General features: G+C 33.6%; 1 long non-coding RNA gene across 2 annotated transcripts; it reads right to left on the bottom strand.

Moving 5' to 3' along the window:
• Positions 1-6,694: 6,694 nt before the first annotated feature.
• On the bottom strand, positions 6,695-9,782 carry LOC121797357. 2 transcript variants are annotated; one of them, XR_006049830.1, is made up of 4 exons: positions 9,444-9,782; positions 9,307-9,365; positions 7,027-7,774; positions 6,695-6,903 (listed from the first exon to the last, which is right to left on the bottom strand). It is a non-coding gene; the product is annotated as an uncharacterized LOC121797357 (long non-coding RNA). The 2 variants fall into 2 exon arrangements; XR_006049829.1 differs by having other exon boundaries at positions 7,027-7,771.
• Between the last annotated feature and the right edge of the window lie 8,015 nt (positions 9,783-17,797).

The following is a 17,797-nucleotide window of genomic DNA, read 5'->3' as shown; positions in this document are numbered from 1 at the left end:
TTATAAAAGCTCAGCAAGGATAGCTCCGACACGTTCAAAACATTGTAATCACGATCTTATCTCCATGGACATTCTCCCGAAAACATGCAGGTGGTTGAGGTGAAGAGAATTGGTGATGTAACAAAAATGGAGTGGAAGAAGAAGATGAGAAAGAAAAGACAGCCATGAATAGACGGTTTGAAATGATGGGAATTTGGCACATTTAGAGGGATGGAAGAAGCAGGTTTATATAGAATTCTAACTACCAATATTATCATATACTTACAGATAGAGACAATATTTTGAAATTGAGAATTTTGGTAGGTGTGTGTGTGTGAATAATGCTAAGAAGATGTCAGTGTGAGTAATGTGACTGAACAAACAGCTCCTTATTGCATCTGTCTCTCAAACTATGTCAGGAAAATATCTTTTACCTTCTGAACCACGTTATATAGAGAGAGATTTGCTACAGTGTGTTTATGTTGCAATTAATATTGAGGCATGCATCACAAAGAAGAATGGTTTTTGTCTTGAGACTCTTTTTCACTTTGACACTGTACAATGTTTAGGAATTAGAGCACCTGCAACGCTGTGCCGTTGCGGAGGAACGGTTCCGCGGCGGCACGCGTTGCAGCCGCCGTTTCGTCGCCATTCTGTGCCGATGCCGTTCCGGGTGTCGTTGCCGCGGCACGCGGCACGACACGTTCCGCCACGCGCCGAGGCGACGTGGCAGGCTCTCATTCGACGCGTGACGCTCACTCGCTGCCCCGCGAGTGGGTTTCGCCACGGTGACGCAATAATTCATTTTTTTAAAAAAAATTCGAATTTAATAAAAAAAAATAAAATTTTGCAACGGTATTGTTACCGTTTTTTGTATCCATTTTTTTATTTATTATTTATTTATTTTTAATTTATTTACTCTATAAATACTCCTATTCCATACTCATTTCACTCACAAACACACATCTATTCCTCTCTATTTCCACCCCAATTTTCATCTCAAATCAACTCTGTTTTTCTTCTCCCAAATTTAATCAAACTAATGGATCCTTTTGAACAAATGCGTCAAATATTGGAACAATCATTTGAAGAAGATCGAAGACGGGAGGTGGAAGAAGCCGCGCCGCCCCAACGACGCTCCCGTACGTAATCTTGCACAACATGATTGTCCAAGACGAATGACCCGAGGCGTGAAATTGGTTCGACCCTGAATCCCCCGGAAGCTCAACCGCAAGTAGTCCGCCTCGAAGTGGAGCGCATTCGTCTATACAAGAACGGTTATCTATTCGTGCAAGGACACGCGACTCTAGCGCCCACACCCAACTCCAACAGGATCTAATTGAGCACATTTGGGCAAACTTTGGCGGATAAAATTATTAAAATTGTATACTTTTATTTTTTAGGAAATTATTAAATTATGTTTTTTTTTACCAATTTTATGTTGTAAGTTTATTTTATTTAATAAAGTGTGTTTGTTTTAATTGAATTGGGTTGAAAATAAAAATAAGAAATGAAATTGAATGAATAGTAATTTAAGGAACGGTTAAGGAACGGATAAGAAACGGAGGGTTGCAGGTTCCGTTCCTTAGTTAAGGAATGGAGTAAAAAAGTACAGTGGGACCCGCAAATAGTAGTTTAAGGAACGGTATAGGAACAGCGTTGTGGATGGCCTTAAACATGGTTTATTAAATGGCTTGCATTTTGTTCACTGACTAGTTCCTTTCTTGATGTGAAACTATACATTATTTCTCACAGCCTTTTTTTGGGATTTTTTAGTCAAAACTTGAAAATACTTCTCTTCCTCTTCGGCGAATGAAGTTCTCAGCAGTTATTAGGTTTTGATGGTGGCCAATTGAGATCCTATCTCACCTAGTACTGTTATTTTTAACTTTGTAGTTCTAGACTTCTAGTATTCTATTGAATGAGCTAAGTATTTAGTTGTGAACTACGTGTTTCGCACTCAAATAGTCTTTGGATTTTAAAAATATACTCATGGTCCCTGGATTTTGACTTAATCACGTTGGTGGTCTTTTAATTTTGTACTTTCTAAATATTTAAGAGAAAGAGAGGAAAATATTAAATCCAATACTAGAGAGATAGAGAAAATATTATACCAGCATCCAAGTATCTCATTTTTATAAATGGACGAAATTACACTCCAGCTACAAAATTACTTTGGGGGTATTTTCGCCTGAAAATCGCGATGAACAGTGAAAAGGACCATCATGATTAAGGCGTAATCCAGAGATGTGTGACTAAATATGTATTCTACTCCGTGGTATTTCCTAAAATAAACCATACTATAGTGTTTTAGATAGACAGACAAGTCATGATATACCAAATTACCAACTAAATAGTTGTTCGAGAAAAAACTTGTAGTACTAGTGATTAAAAGTGAAGCAAATATAAAAGTTAAAATACTTAAAGTGGTTGCTAGTGTTTACTAGTACATCATTTCACTATAGTTAGAAACATTTCTTTTGCAAGGAATATAAGAAAATTGGAGTAATAGTTGGAGAGAAAAAGAGAAGAGTATTAGATGAGATTTGACGCTGGCACAACAGTCCATGGCTGTTTGGTTGAATAGAATCTTTCATATTCCCCTCCCCCTCCCCTCCCCTCCCCTCCCCTCCTGTTAGTAAATGCTGCTTGTATTTATTGATATTACTAATTAATTAGAAAATAAAAATGGTTTTCCCAAAAGTAGAAGTAGGGTTTTGTGCATTTTCTGATTTTCAGTTGTAATGGTCATGCATGGGGAAAGCAATTATTCCAGCTGCTCTAAACTGCAGGCTATTGCTCTACTTTTTATTAATTTCATATCTATACTTCTCTCTGTGCTTCTCCGACTTGTATCATTTTTTAAGACTTTACGTTAAATACATACACATATATCAACCTTTTTCACCTGCACCAAGTGATAGGAAAGTGCCCCTCGTATTTTGGCAAGATAATATTGTGATGAGTGTTTAATCAGGGTACACCGTGGTCCATTAAAGAGAAGGGCCGTAACCCACTATTATGCTAGAAGCCTATTTCACAAGGTTTTCATTTGTGCCTCAAAGATATTGCAGCAACACGAAAATCAGTAATAAATGGAAATCATTCTTGTTACGCACTTACTAGAATGCCACCAAGATGAAATGAAATGAAATGAAATGAAAATTAGAATAACAATTTTTATAGTTAGGTAGATATAAGGAATATAAAATAAAATTAGAAATTTTATTATTCTTTAATTGATTTCAGTCTTATCCTAGTTAACTATACTCTATATTCGTCATTCATAGTCTCAATTTAACTCGTTATGAGTTTTTAGAAATTGTTTGATTTTGTGAAGGAAAAAAAATGAGAAAATGAGTTAGTAGAATATGAGATTCATTTTTGTTTATTGGTTTTATAATAGAATATTAGTGTAATAATTTAATTAAACGAGTTTTAGAAATTGTTTGATTTTATGAAGAAAAAAAAAAGAAATGAATTAGTAGAATATTAGACTCATTTTGGTTTATTGATTTTAAAATAGAATATGAGTGTAATAATTTAATTGAATAGTACGGCCCACTTATCTAAAATCGTTTAGTGTGTGTTGTTTATGTTGTGTGTGCGTGCAGTGTGTTTTGAATATGGTCAATTTTGAAACGATCTGGAATTCTGAAAAATTGGGAGAATTTAGAATCATAATAAGAAGGTATAAAAATACAATGACCCTCACATGGTTGATGAAAGAAATGGCTATTGCATGAAGAACTTAATGCCGATTCCTTAAAAAATACACTAGTACACTAAACAAGGAAGGAAATAGAGGTACGAATCATCATTTCATTTCATTCTATTCTTTCCTACATTCCGTCATTGTATCAATCATGGTCAACATATACCCATATTCATTAGGTGTTTAAGTTTATTACTCCCTCCGTTCCATGGTAATGAATGTGTTTCCTTCCGGCACGGAAATTAAGAAAAATTGTGTTAGGTGAGTTAAGTAAAGGGAGAGTAAAGTGGAAAATGAAAAAGGTAGAGAAATGAAGAGAGAATAAAGTAAAAAAGAGTAAAGTAGATGTGAAAAAATGTGTTAACTCTTACTAAAAAGATAAATTACTCTATTATTATGGAACGTACCAAAATGACAAAATGACTCTATTACTATGAAACGGAGGGAGTAATACGAAACCATTAGGTTGTTTGCAATGTAGTTAGCCCTTGCAGCAGTTGCATCGCAACACCGGAAACAAAGACACCATCTGCCGGTTTTCTCCCACCCGGCTGAATGTCGGGCTGCCCAGCGGTCCCCATGGCTGCATTGCAACAGGCGTGACAACTGATTTTATACTCTATCTATCACATAAAAATTGTATTCTTTTTCCGTTTTGGTCCATCCTACAAAAATAATCTATTTCTATTTTTGTCAAGTTTTCCTTTTTATGAGGTGGGCTCCGTTTTCCACTAACAACACTCTATTCACTTTTTATTTATACTTCTTTCTTACGTTACCAGTTTCGCATTAAACTCGTGTCATCTCTAAAGTCCTTATTTTTATGGGACGAGGAGAGTAGTTTTATTTTTAATTTTTGAATTACTTTTAATATATAAACTCATTTACTTTAAGTAATATGCAACTTCTCTCTTTCTCCAATGATAATTATCAAAATTAGTTGTGGTTTAAATGAGACTGAATTCAGGTCGAATGATATGATACTCGCTCATCCTTAACTAAATGGTCAGGAAATCGATCTCTGTCTTTGGGTATGAAGCAACTTTAAATCTTTGGGTCAACTGTCCCATCCATTGAGGTGCCTATAAATCAACTCGGGAATAGTCACTGAGTCCGCCAGTAGATACCCTAGTAATTAAAATAAAAATTTTTGGCAGCATGTATCAATCCTTAAAGTTAATACTAATTGAGTGTACATTTTTTATATCACAATTTTGTTTTCAATTATTTACTTTTCAAATCTAACTTATTCAAATTCTTAATTTTTGGAACAGTACAATCAAACCTCGAACAAAATAAATATTCACATGTTTTAACCCATCTATTTAATATTTTAAAGCTATAGTATATTGAATATTTTCTCCTTTTCTTTATAAATATTAGAACTCATCGTTCAGTTCACTATATCATTATTCATTAGTACAAGTTTAATATATGACATATTAATATTACTAGGAACTAAATTTTACTGTTTTAATTTTAAGAATTTCATGATATTAATACTCATCTTTATGTTTGAGTCATTATTTTTTGATGTTATCGATATGTAAATATAGAGAAGTAAATATAATATTGAATTGAGTTTACGATTATATGGACATCATCAGTCTTTATTATGGAAATAAGATCGCCATGCTAATTGATGGAGTATTAGAGCATCCACATCTATGTTTTTCCGCAAGAGTATGGATATGGGTCTCAACTCACCTTTATTTATTTTTAATTCCATGCTCTTTCGCAAGAGCACGACACCCACGTCCACGCTCTTCCGCAAGAGCATGTTCTTATAATATTAAAGGGTCTCATCATTCTATTATTCAATTTAAATACTTCAATTACTAAAAACACTTTCACAATATTAAAATACATTTAAAATACCCGAAATACTATTATAAATTACGAAAATTAAAAATTATATAATTAAAATCCTAAAAATTAAAAATTACATAATTAAATTCATAAAATTAAAAAAAAAACCCACTACTCCTCACCGAATTTAGAGAGGGTGTTTGGGTGAGAGATGAAGATGAAGGTGAGTTGTATGAAAAAATATGAGATAAGTATGAGTGGGATAATTTGATGTAAAAAATGGAAGATGAATGTGGGTATTTATAAATGATTTTGGGATAAAAAAATCAATTTTTTTTGAAAAAAATGATTGAAAAATGGTTATATTTTTGGGAATCCTAAAATATATTTTTTATTTTTTAGATTATTTTCAATTTTTAATGAATTAATAAAAATTAAATTTAACGGAATAAAAATGAGCCCAATCACGCATGAGGCGATTGAGCGTCACCGCCCAACCAGAAGCCGCCACGTCGCCTGCTCTTCCGCAAGAACACATCCGTGCCGTTGGCAAGAGCGCAGCGGCGAGCACGGCTCTTGCCATGCCGTTGGCATGACACCTGCTCTTGCGGAAGAGCACTGCTGCGGATGCTCTTATCCAAATATATAGTATTAGGTTATATTAGTCTATATATAAAATATTCCTCCCCTCCATAAAAAGTAAGGATATTCAGGACGACATAAAAATTAATGCATAATTAGTAAAGTAATAGAGATGAGGAAAAATGTAGTTTAAATATTGTTAGTGAATAGTGTGACCCACATTATTATTACTGTTTAATGATGGACCCTAATAGTATAAGTTGTAAATAAATTGATGTATATAGTTAATGAGTTTAGGAGAACTTTCTATAAATGTGAATTTTTTATGGGACCGACGAAGTATAATTGTGGAAAAGTATAAGAGTACTATGACATCCAAATAACGTATAGGAATAAATATGGGTCGTTGCTATTTGGGGTAGAAGAAAATGAGAGGAGGAAAAATTGAAAAACCAGAAATGGAAAGAGAGAAAAAATATGGATACCTATAGACATCTATACTATTTAAAAGTGACAGTTGAATGAAAGTACTTTTATACCCTTTTTTGGAGGGAAAATGAGATATGAGTGTTTAATTAATTTGTGATTTTTCTTTTATAGCAATTGTAATTCCTGTTTTAAAAATAAATAGAATAGATAAATTCCCTCAATGGAGAATGTTCACGTATGGCAGTAAATTTTACTATAGGGTTGCAGCCTAATTATGTTAGCCTTCCATAGGATTAATATAAAATACCACTATTCTATTACAATAATCTATTTTTTTCATTCTTCCAAAGCTGGGACTGATTCACTCTTCAGTTTCCAATGATTTTTGTCTGTGAAAAAGAAAATTTTGATATGTTAAATGCATATTCAAAACCTTTTAATTTTATGAATAAAAAAATATGTCTGAAATTCATTTTCTAAATGACAATCAGAAACTGTAAAAGATTAATTACCTTAATGAAGTTATGAAATAATACTTTGTTATCCAAGATTTACTTCCCATTGCAATTTGTCCCTGAAAAAAATCTCAAAAAGTGTCAAGCCGTGTGAACCATAAATTCAGATACATAAATTTGCAGACAGTAGGCAATATATTCATCCCTTTGGCGGTCTTAATTAGGAGGGAAGGCAGAAGTGATTTTTTTTTTGTGTTTTTCATCCTCATCTTATGTTTTTTTAGTTGTGTTTTTTGTTGTCACTGAACTTGGCACTTTTTGGATGATGTTTGGCCATTTGCATCTTTTCCATGTAGTGAACTTAGTAAGATGAGAAGAATCTGAAGAATTTTATATGTTGAGCTATCCTTTCAGACTATAATGAAAGTTTTTATTTATTTTTCAGTTATTTTGCCTCTTATTACATCCTTATTGTTTGACTCGGTTTATTCACTTGAAAAAATGATGCAAGCCAGTAGAGGAGTATCAATTAACAAGTCCTAGAGTTAGAATCATTTCCATAACTTTATGTTTAAAGTTTTATATGCATTTGTATTCACTAATGTCTATTAATCATGATTTAAGCAAGTATATCATGCAAACATAATCAAAAGCACTCAGAATTTTGAATATACTACTTCAATTTCTATAGCCTATATTACTGAATTATTAATAACTTATCTTTTAAGCTCATCAAACTTCATTCTTTGGTTGCTTCTTCTCATTCAAAGGGTCATATCTTTAGTGTTGTCTACCCCTTAGCCTGCTGAAATCAGAAGATAATAGATTAGTATATTATTCAATAAATTTTCATTCATGGCATATTACTGCAAGAATTCTAATATGAAGCTTTTTTTCTTTGTTATGTTATACTAAACTCTTTGAAAATATGATTGACATAGTTAAAGAAATTGACAGAAGTTGGTACGGCAATTTGTGTTAACTATTGCTCCAATTTTGAATGCAGTTGAGTTCAATTGTTCTATGCACTTAACTTACTTAAATTTTTTCAACTTCTATTAGAAAAACTGTGTGTATTATAAAAAAAAGATTGCAGCCATCTATCTATGCAATCCATCCCTATCAGTGTTTTTCATTAGCAAAATAGCATTATCTTCCTGTACTTCACATGTGGGCAGTGGATTAACATTATTTGAATCACAGAATTTAAAGAAATATATAGATGCACCATTTAAGTCCAATATTAGTATTCACGATCTTTTTTTCCTATTTAGAAGCAATGTAGAAGTTAATGGATGACCTTTTACAAGTTAAGTCTCTGGAATTCATAAACAGTAGTTGGAAAATAGCTAAAACATTTGTGTATATTTGATTCAATAATATGTGTCAGAGAACCATGTATTCTAATAAAAACAAATCTGTATACTTATTCTACATCTATGAATCTCTTATGCTCATAATTTAAACATTCAATCAGCAAACAATTGATTTAAGTTTAATTTGGAGTCATTTTTGTAAAATTTATTATTACCACATCAGTAATTCTAAGGTGCCTTATGTAAGCCGATTTTGCAGGGTTGGGATTTTTGATAACCATGATAAACTGAAAGGTCTCCTTGGTTTATGTGTAGTTTTAACCCTTTAAATTTTCATCATTCCCATTATCATTTGTCTCTCAGTTTTTACTTATCTATAATTCTCACAACCTTCTTTATCCTATATATATATAATCTGTTTACAGAGTGTAAGGTCATCATGGTTTAGAAGTAGTTCTATACCTTCTAAATCTTAGCTCCATTTTCATTTATTTGTCATATTACACTATAATCTCTATCTGGATACACGTATCAAAGGAATAATCATTGAAGAAGTGGAAAAAAATCTGCAATACTCAAGAGTTTGCCATTTGAGGACTTAACACATTCAAGTTTAGGTACTCATCTTATTTCCTGATTTTCTTTCCATCTTATTTCCTGATTTTCTTTTTGATTCCTTTGTGTTGAACTTTTAAACATTGATCCCTCTGTTGAAAAAAGCTAAAAATTTAGTATTTTCAACAATGGCATTAGATGTTGTTTATGTGTAAAATTATGACTAAAATATATAGAAACACCATTTAAGTCCATCTTTGAAGCTGTTTAGTAAAAATTTTAAGCATGCATTGAAGAAACAGTTGTGTTATGTCTTCTATAAACAAATTCAAGTTTTTTCATATAGGAGCTTAATGAAGAAAAAATCCTTTCTAAATTAGGCTCATATTTGCAAGGTTCTATTCAACATTGGACACTCATATAGAAATAAGGCGACGATTTAGTTCTGGAAATGGATTAAAATTACCTCTTGGTGTTTCGCTGGCTCCAAAAGCGTCCGATTTCTTAATCACTGTGTCCTCATTCCTACTTAGATTTAGTCTAATTTGTGAGAATCGTGTAGAAGAATGAATTTGAGAGGGTTTTGATAAAGTTTTGGATTACCGTTATGCGTTGACTGCCGTCGATGTTTTTGTGTTTTCACTGGAGACTCCATCCGTTCCGGCGCCCTCCGTTCTTCGCTTCCTCTGTACATTGTGTGATTCTCTTCATTTTTCCAGATTTTGGTGCGTTTTGAAGTATTAATTTTCGAGGATTATGGTAAATCTATTGTGCTTTAGGATGTATCTTTGGAGATGTGTTGTAGTGTATATGATTGCCGGTCGTTGGCTTTGTCATGGTAGAGGAAGAGGGAGGCGGGTTGTGGTGGTGGAGGAAGAGGGATGCGATAGGAGGAATAAAGGTCCCTAGGGTTTCTATCGAGAGAGAGAGAGATTTTTTAAATATTTCATTACTTTACTTTATTAATTTGATATGTAGGTATAATTAAATTTTAGTTATCTGCTAAGATGATTAATCTTACGCAAGTTTATTTTTTTGTCATTTAATATTATAAAGTATTGGTATTAATTGTTGGTAAATTGTTTGGGCCATTTTTTTGTTTTTGGGCCTTTTTCAATTAATAATTGGGCCATGACTTTATTTTATTTGGACTGTATTGTATGATATTTTAGTTTAATTTGGGTTGTAGTGTTATATTTATTGGGATACTAATTTTTGTTGTGGCATGTTTTTATTTAATATCCTATATTAATTCAATAATATACGAGAAATAAATATTCAATTGTTTGGTCTGGATAAAGATTGGCGGAGATTGTAGTATTGGATTCGTTTGGTCAAGGTTTTTCTTTGGGAATTATTTGGAGTTCTTTTATGGCAAACTATAAAATGTTAGTTGTGTTAAGTATTTTATTTTTGAGCATAATCATATTAGTTAATTACTTCCTCCGTCACACAAAGATTGTCTCATTTTTTCATTTCCGTCTGTCCCACAAAATTTGTCTCATTCTACTTTTTACCATTTTTAGTAGCGGACTCCATATTCCACTAACTCATTCTTACTCATATTTTATTATAAAACTAATATATAAAAGTAAGACTCACATTTCACTAACTTTTTCAACTCACTTTTCATTACATTTTAAAAAACCCGTGCCCGGTCAAAGTGAGACAATCTTTGGGTGACGGAGGGAGTATTTGTAGTCTTATTCGTATTATATGCGGATTTAAAATCTCAAAATCCTTTTATGAATAATAAAATGTGTCTACGAATCAATGATAATTATGGAGTAGTATAAATTGTTGTCTACAAAGAAGTTTTCCAAAACTTATGAACTATTGGTGCGTTGTTTTCCTAAGGGCATCCACTACGTTGTTCCCCCACCGTTCCTTAACCGTTCCTTAAACTACTATTTGCGGGCCCCACTGTACTTTTTAACTCCATTCCTTAACTAAGGAACGGAACCTACAACCCTCCGTTCCTTATCCGTTTCTTAACTGTTCCTTAAATTACTATTCATTCAATTTCATTTTTTATTTTTATTTCCAACCCAATTCAATTAAAACAAACACACTTCATTAAAAAACACACAACATAAAAATATTACAACTTAAAATCTAAAAAATAAAAATCACACAATTAAAATCCTAAAAAATTAAACGTTGCATAATTTAAAATACAAATTTAAAGAAAATAAAAAAACTACTCCGCCGGCGAATCATCCCCCCGAAGGCGGTCGAGGTGGAGGGGGAGTCGGAAGGCCAAGTTGTGCTGCCATATGCACAATTTCGTTCCACCAGGCCGCGTGTTGGGAGGGCGAGAAGCGGGAAGTGTCCACCGGAGCCACCACCGGACATTTTTTGATGAGATGTTAGATGAAAATTGGAGAGGAAATGAAGCTGATTTTAGGAAGAATAGATATGTAGTTGTGTGTGAAATGAGGATGAATTAGGAGTATTTATAGAGTAAAAAATTTAAAAAAAGAAAAAAAAAAAGAAAAAACGGATATATAACGGTAATATTACCGTTTACACATTTTATGGGACGAGGAGAGTAGTTTTTTTAAAAAATTTTGAATTACTTTTAATAAATAAACTCATTTACTTTAAGTAATATGCAACTTCACTTTTTCTCAAATGATAATTATCAAAATTAGTTGTGGTTTAAATGAGACTGGACTCAAGGAGTGTGGTCGAATGATATGAGACTCGCTCATCCTTAACCAAATGGTATGAAGCAACTTTAATCTTTGGGTCAACTGTCTCACCCATCAAAGTGCCTATAAATCAACTCGGGAATAGTCACTGGCTCCGCCAGTAGATACCCTTGCTAATTAAAAAAAAAAATTTGTGGCGGCATGTATCAATCCTTAAAGTTAATACTAATTGAGTGTATATCACAATTTTGTTTAAATTATTTACTTTTCAAATCTAACTTATTCAAATTCTTAATTTTTGGAACAGTACAATCAAACCTCGAACAAAATAAATATTCACATGTTTTAACCCATCTATTTAATATTTTAAAGCTATAGTATATTGAATATTTTCTCCTTTTCTTTATAAATATTAGAACTCATCGTTCAGTTCACTATATCATTATTCATTAGTACAAGTTTAATATATGACATATTAATATTACTAGGAACTAAATTTTACTATTTTAATTTTAAGAATTTCATGATATTAATACTCATCTTTATGTTTGAGTCATTATTTTTTCATGTTATTGATATGTAAATATAGAGAAGTAAATATAATATTGAATTGAGTTTACGATTATATGGACATCATTCGTCTTTATTATGGAAATAAGATCGCCATGCTAATTGATGGAGTATTAGAGCATCCACATCTATGTTTTTCCGCAAGAGTATGGATATGGGCCTCAACTCACCTTTATTCATTTTCAAAACCTTTTAATTTTATAAATAAAAAAATATGTCTTAAATTCATTTTCTAAATGACAATCAGAAACTGTATAAGATTAATTACCTTAATGAAGTTATGAAATAATACTTTGTTATCCAAGATTTACTTCCATTACAATTTGTCCCTGAAAAAAATCTCAAAAAGTGTCAAGCCGTGTGAACCATAAATTCAGATACATAAATTTGCAGACAGTATGCAATATATTCATCCCTTTGGTGGTCTTAATTAGGAGGGAAGGCAGAAGTGGTTTTTTTTTTGTGTTTTGCATCCCCATCTTATGTTTTTTAGTTGTATTTTTTGTTGTCACTGAACTTGGCACTTTTGGATGATGTTAGGCCATTTGCATCTTTTCCATGTAGTGGGGTGGAGGAGATTAGGGTGGTGAGATATATTGAAAAAGGCGTGTGACGGTGATGTGGGAGAGATTTATGGAGTGAGGGGGAAGGAACGGTTTTAACCGTGGTTGAGTGAAAAAAAATGATTGTGTGTCTATATACAATGCATAGAGATGGAGTAAAAGTGACGGTGTAGCAAGGAATATGATTTGATTTGCCTTCGTCAGGAAGGAAGGAATATGATTTGTTATTCTCCTTAGTCAGGAAGGAATATAATTTGTCTGCACTAATTAAATGTCGTGTCTAAAAAAAATCGATCCACTAGATCTGCCCTATCTCTCCTTTTTTTTATATTTTAATTAGTTTATTAAAGTAATTATTTTAGTATTTGTCCACTTATTCATTTAATTTGGTGTAGGTATACTCGGTTCCTGTTCGAGGCTGTCCTCGTTGAAGTACCCGATTTTCTTAAAACGCAGGATGTATTAAATTTTGTTGGACTTTTGTTGGATGTATCGGACATCAAGATTTTGAATTTTAGGATCTTATTTATTTATTCATTTAAATTTATTATATTCATATAGGTGTATTATATATTTGTGGATTCTATTCACTTGTCTATCGTCAAAACAAATAACGACGGCAATCTATCGTAGCTCGGATTTAATCGCATAAAAGTTACTTATATAGATAATCAAGCTAATAATATAGTTTATAATAATATCGGCTTAGCGGGTCGTTACATTCTACCTCTCTTAAAAGAAATTTCGTCCCGAAATTTAGCAAGTGTTTAGACAAAAAGCTCGGGATATTTCTCCTTCATTTTCTCTTCTAGTTCCCATGTTGCTTCTTCCTGTCCGTGGTTTTTTTCCAAAACCTTCACTGTAGTAATCGACTTGTTCCGAAGCTGCTGCACCTTTCGATCTAGTATTTCTACCGGCTTTTCTTCTTAACTCAGGTTAGGCTCTAGAGCGATTTCTTCGTGGCGCATCACATTTTTTTTTGTCGAACATATACCTTCGACATTGGGAGACGTGGAATACGTTGTGTACGTTCCCAAAGTTGGGTGGTAATGCCAAGCGATATGCTACTGGGCCCACTTCTTCCAGAATTTCATAGGGTCCAATAAATCGTGGTTTCAGCTTTCCCTTGAGTCCAAATCTGGTTATTCCTTTGGAAGGGGACACTTTCAAGAAGACCTTCTCCCTGATGTTAAATTTCAATTCCGTTCGACGCTCATCGGCGTAGGATTTTTTTTTTATTTTTTTATTTTTTTTATTTTTTTTTGCGGTCTTGCGCTTCCTTGAGGGTCTCACACGAGGAAATTTAGAGGTGGTCTAACAGTTTTAACTTTGATAGGAACTGAATTTGGGATTCCAAGAGAAATATTCGAATCGTTCTTGCTTTGTGTAGGCTCCAAGGTAACCATGAAAACAAAACAATTATAATTATTTCAATTACGCGAGTGTTTGGTTCACCACAAACTTTCACCAGTAGCTTGCAACAAAGGTTTTCATGAAGTGCAAAGACTAGGCTCAATTGGGCTCATTATGCTCACTCCCGGAAAAGAAAAGATACAACTTCAAAGGGCTTGAGCTATACCCATAGAACTTGGAAGTTTTATTGTGGTAAGAGCTTGCCAGATGGAATAGATTGCGAAAGTGAGGGTATGATGAATAGAATGCAGATGTCAATAATAGGTTGACAATAATATAATCAAAATGAAAAGTGAAGTAGAAAAGTTTCTAGTATCCCCAGATGATAACAGGAAGACCTGAGATGGTTGGTTACAAATATTTGAAAAGAATAGGAAAAACAAACAATTGCAATTTACTCGACAACACTGTGATAGAAGATCATATTAACGAAATTTTTAGAGTTTATAAGCAATTCAGGGAAACTAACTAATAAAGAGGGCAACAAGAGGAAACTAGCCAAGGGAGAAGCAATGTGCCAGCTTTAACATGGAGCTTGTAGAAAATCTCAGATCAAGAGACAACAGTCATATTTGAATTCAGAAGATGAGAGTACTCATGTAAAATAAAGAGCTTGTCAATAAGTATGTCTGAAAACACAAAGGGTCAATTAAAAAGGTTTAAGGTCTCACCAGATGGTTGCTCCAATATAGTAAGACTGAAAATGATTGGGCTCATGTGGATTTGAGAAAGAAGAATAACAAGGAACTACTCTTTAGGGTCAACAACATCGTGATACTATATCACGTTAATGAATTCATAAAGTTTATAACCAAATCACGGAAATTAACAAGTAGAGAAGACAACCAGAGCAAACTAGTTCGGGAAGAGAGCAAATTACTTTAGACTTGGAGTTACTAAAGAGCTCAAAGCATGATGGAATAATTATAGTGGAAATAAGAAGAGGGGACTGTTCTTTATAAATTAAAGAGCTTGTCAACAAGCACATTTGAAAACACTAAAGGTCTAATAAGGGTCTTTGAAGAATATATCATCATTGAAGAGACAATAGTTTAGGGAAACATGTTCATTCTAAAAGCTATAAATAAAGCAGCTCCTAGTATAGGAGTTTGGTGGCAAGAATTCAGAGAGTCAAAGTATTACTTTTATACAAAACGAGTAAAGAAGGACTGTAGTCACTGGAGGTTATTAGAAAACATGAGGGAGCAAGCTCAAAACTGAAAGTGATTCACAACCTTGACATAGAAGAGGAAATATAATGACACGTTACCTTGCAAAGGAAGTCATTTAAGGTCTTTATTCAACAAAAGTATTTTGATCAAGGGGAATACGAGAAAATGAAATTCATGGGAATCAAAATAAGTGTTGCTGATGAATCTTCTTGGTTAACTACAATGGTGATACTCCCTTGTTTAATTCTTTATAGAGAATGGTAACTGAGTTATGGGAAACTTTGGTCACACGCTACTTTCACTTTACGATCACGTCAGCTGACCATATGTGGGGATTACAACTCTTTGGTACTCTTGGTTCGTCATAGCGGTCATCCTCGTAACACGTCGTTTCTGCTTACTTATATTATAGAGCTAGGTTCTTTCTTTACATTGTAATCATATTTTCTTGCTATGTATGTGTACATCGCTTAGTTGGATCAAAGGTATGATCCTTTGGAGTGATTGAATTGTCAAGAAAGACAATGGCTAACCCAGATTATTCATGTCATTGGGATGTAGAAAAAGGCATCTAACCCCTACCATCTTTCTAGAAACATCGTTTGTTCTATGTTGAATTGCTTTTCTCGTGACGAAGTTTCTTTCTTATCGCGTCCTTTCTTTTCGTCGCTCGAGAAAGTGAGAAATGTTCATACTGTACTTCTAAGTTCGAGTTCATATTGTGTTCTAGAAGGAACGCATAACTAAGTATTCTAAGTTTTTGGAAATTTCGATTTCCCCCTACTTGCAACATGATTCAATGACTAACTCAAAAAGAGATGTCATTTCACCAATTGGTACCAGACTCGTATACTTTATACTTTCATATTTCAGTACCTTTTTCCATTCAGGAAAGTTACTTCTTTTATTCATGCATTCACAGTCTTTAGCCAAGAAAAGCATACTAACTCTTTCTGTAAACTTGGTATTTTCATCTGTTCACTCAAATTAACTGCATGAGTTATTTCTCCATTTCAAACTTTTAAACATCTTGACTTTCTTTTGAAAAAGAACAAGTTATATTTTTCCTCGTTGAGTGCGAGTGGTGGGAGTGCTAAGAGCATTTTCATCGATTAGACAGTCTAGTGGAACGAGGCTAGACCAAAGATTTTCAAAGAAGACTCTCGGGTTCAGAGCGAGAAAGAATGCTCTGATACCACTCTGTCACGACCGCATTTTCTAAGGATAGAAAACACGGTTGATCGCGACTAGGGGATGATTTAAAGAAGCAGGGAAGAAAGGGGAAAAGCAACACAACTCGACCATAGCTCCAAACAAATGGGAAAAGCTCGAAATAAAATCAGAGTTTTGAACAAAATAGACTTGAGTCTTTTAAGATACACAACGAAAGCAAATGAACGCGGTTCCATGTATGAAGACATGAACCTCCGAGAGTCAAAATCTGACTGAATTAAATGTCTTGTCTCAATAGCACTTCCCCCACCACTTCGCTGCTCAACCTGCACATTTAGAAATATATGCAGGGCTGAGTACAAAAAGTACTCAGTGAACACATTGCCGAAAATTACACATATACATTTGAAAATATTGTCATGCCATCATCACAGTAACACTCGGGGGTGTTATTGAAAAGACCCGAGCTTACTAAAAATATCACATTGGACTACAGTCCCTTTTTCCTGTACTTAGCCATATCTGATCACATTGTGCCGTCGAGATGGTGTTCTCGCACGGTCACCTTCTCTGCCCAACATGTCAGAGGTATTCTTGTGCCGGGAAGGTGGCCACCTTCCTCGGTCACCTGCTCTGCCCAACATGTCAGAGGTAGCTTGTGTACACTAGTCCGAGCGGGGACACCACCCTCACTGGGACCCGAATTCGACTTATATCATCATTCATAATTTCTTTGGCCTTAGCCAAACAGATAGGCATCATACAAAAACATTTATGACAAGATAACATCTTTAAGAATCACGAACATGTGTTCGTGTTTTCATAAAATACGATTTGTATTTTTGGTATAGGAAAGCTCACCTTGATCGTTTAGATTCCTTAACTTGAATCTTTCGTTCCGACTTTACTTGCGAAAGCACCCCTTTAAAAAAATCACAGTATAATAATACACTAATTAGACTCAAGGACAAAACTACTTAAATTAGAATGCATGCACCCTCATTAAAGTCTTTTATCTCGCTTCTCGATTTTCGCGTATTTTATTTATTTTTTTTATATTATTTAGCGGCCGCCCAAGGCGTCGCTTGAGACGCCGGTCGGCCGCTTACGCCCATAATTCCTCCGTTGGCTCCTCGTATTTCCCTCCACGATATCGAAATAAAATCCTCAAAATAATTTAAAAGTGCATAATTAAATTATCGCAACCATTTCTCCTCGAACTATATTTATTTCGGACTTAGGATAAAATTATTTATCCTTCGAAATATTCCGGGATTAATTAAATAATTTTGTCACGATTAATTATCGGCCCAAAGATTTATTTAAAAGCCCAAGACTTAATTATTTACCTCACCTCTTACTTTTCATTTAATTTAAAAGCCCCAATTAAACAAATAAAGGAGCCCAATCTA

This window comes from Salvia splendens, chromosome 3 (genome assembly GCF_004379255.2).
Source record: "Salvia splendens isolate huo1 chromosome 3, SspV2, whole genome shotgun sequence".
In the NCBI taxonomy this organism is placed as follows: domain Eukaryota; kingdom Viridiplantae; phylum Streptophyta; class Magnoliopsida; order Lamiales; family Lamiaceae; genus Salvia; species Salvia splendens.
This window is presented reverse-complemented; position numbering and strand designations above follow the sequence as displayed.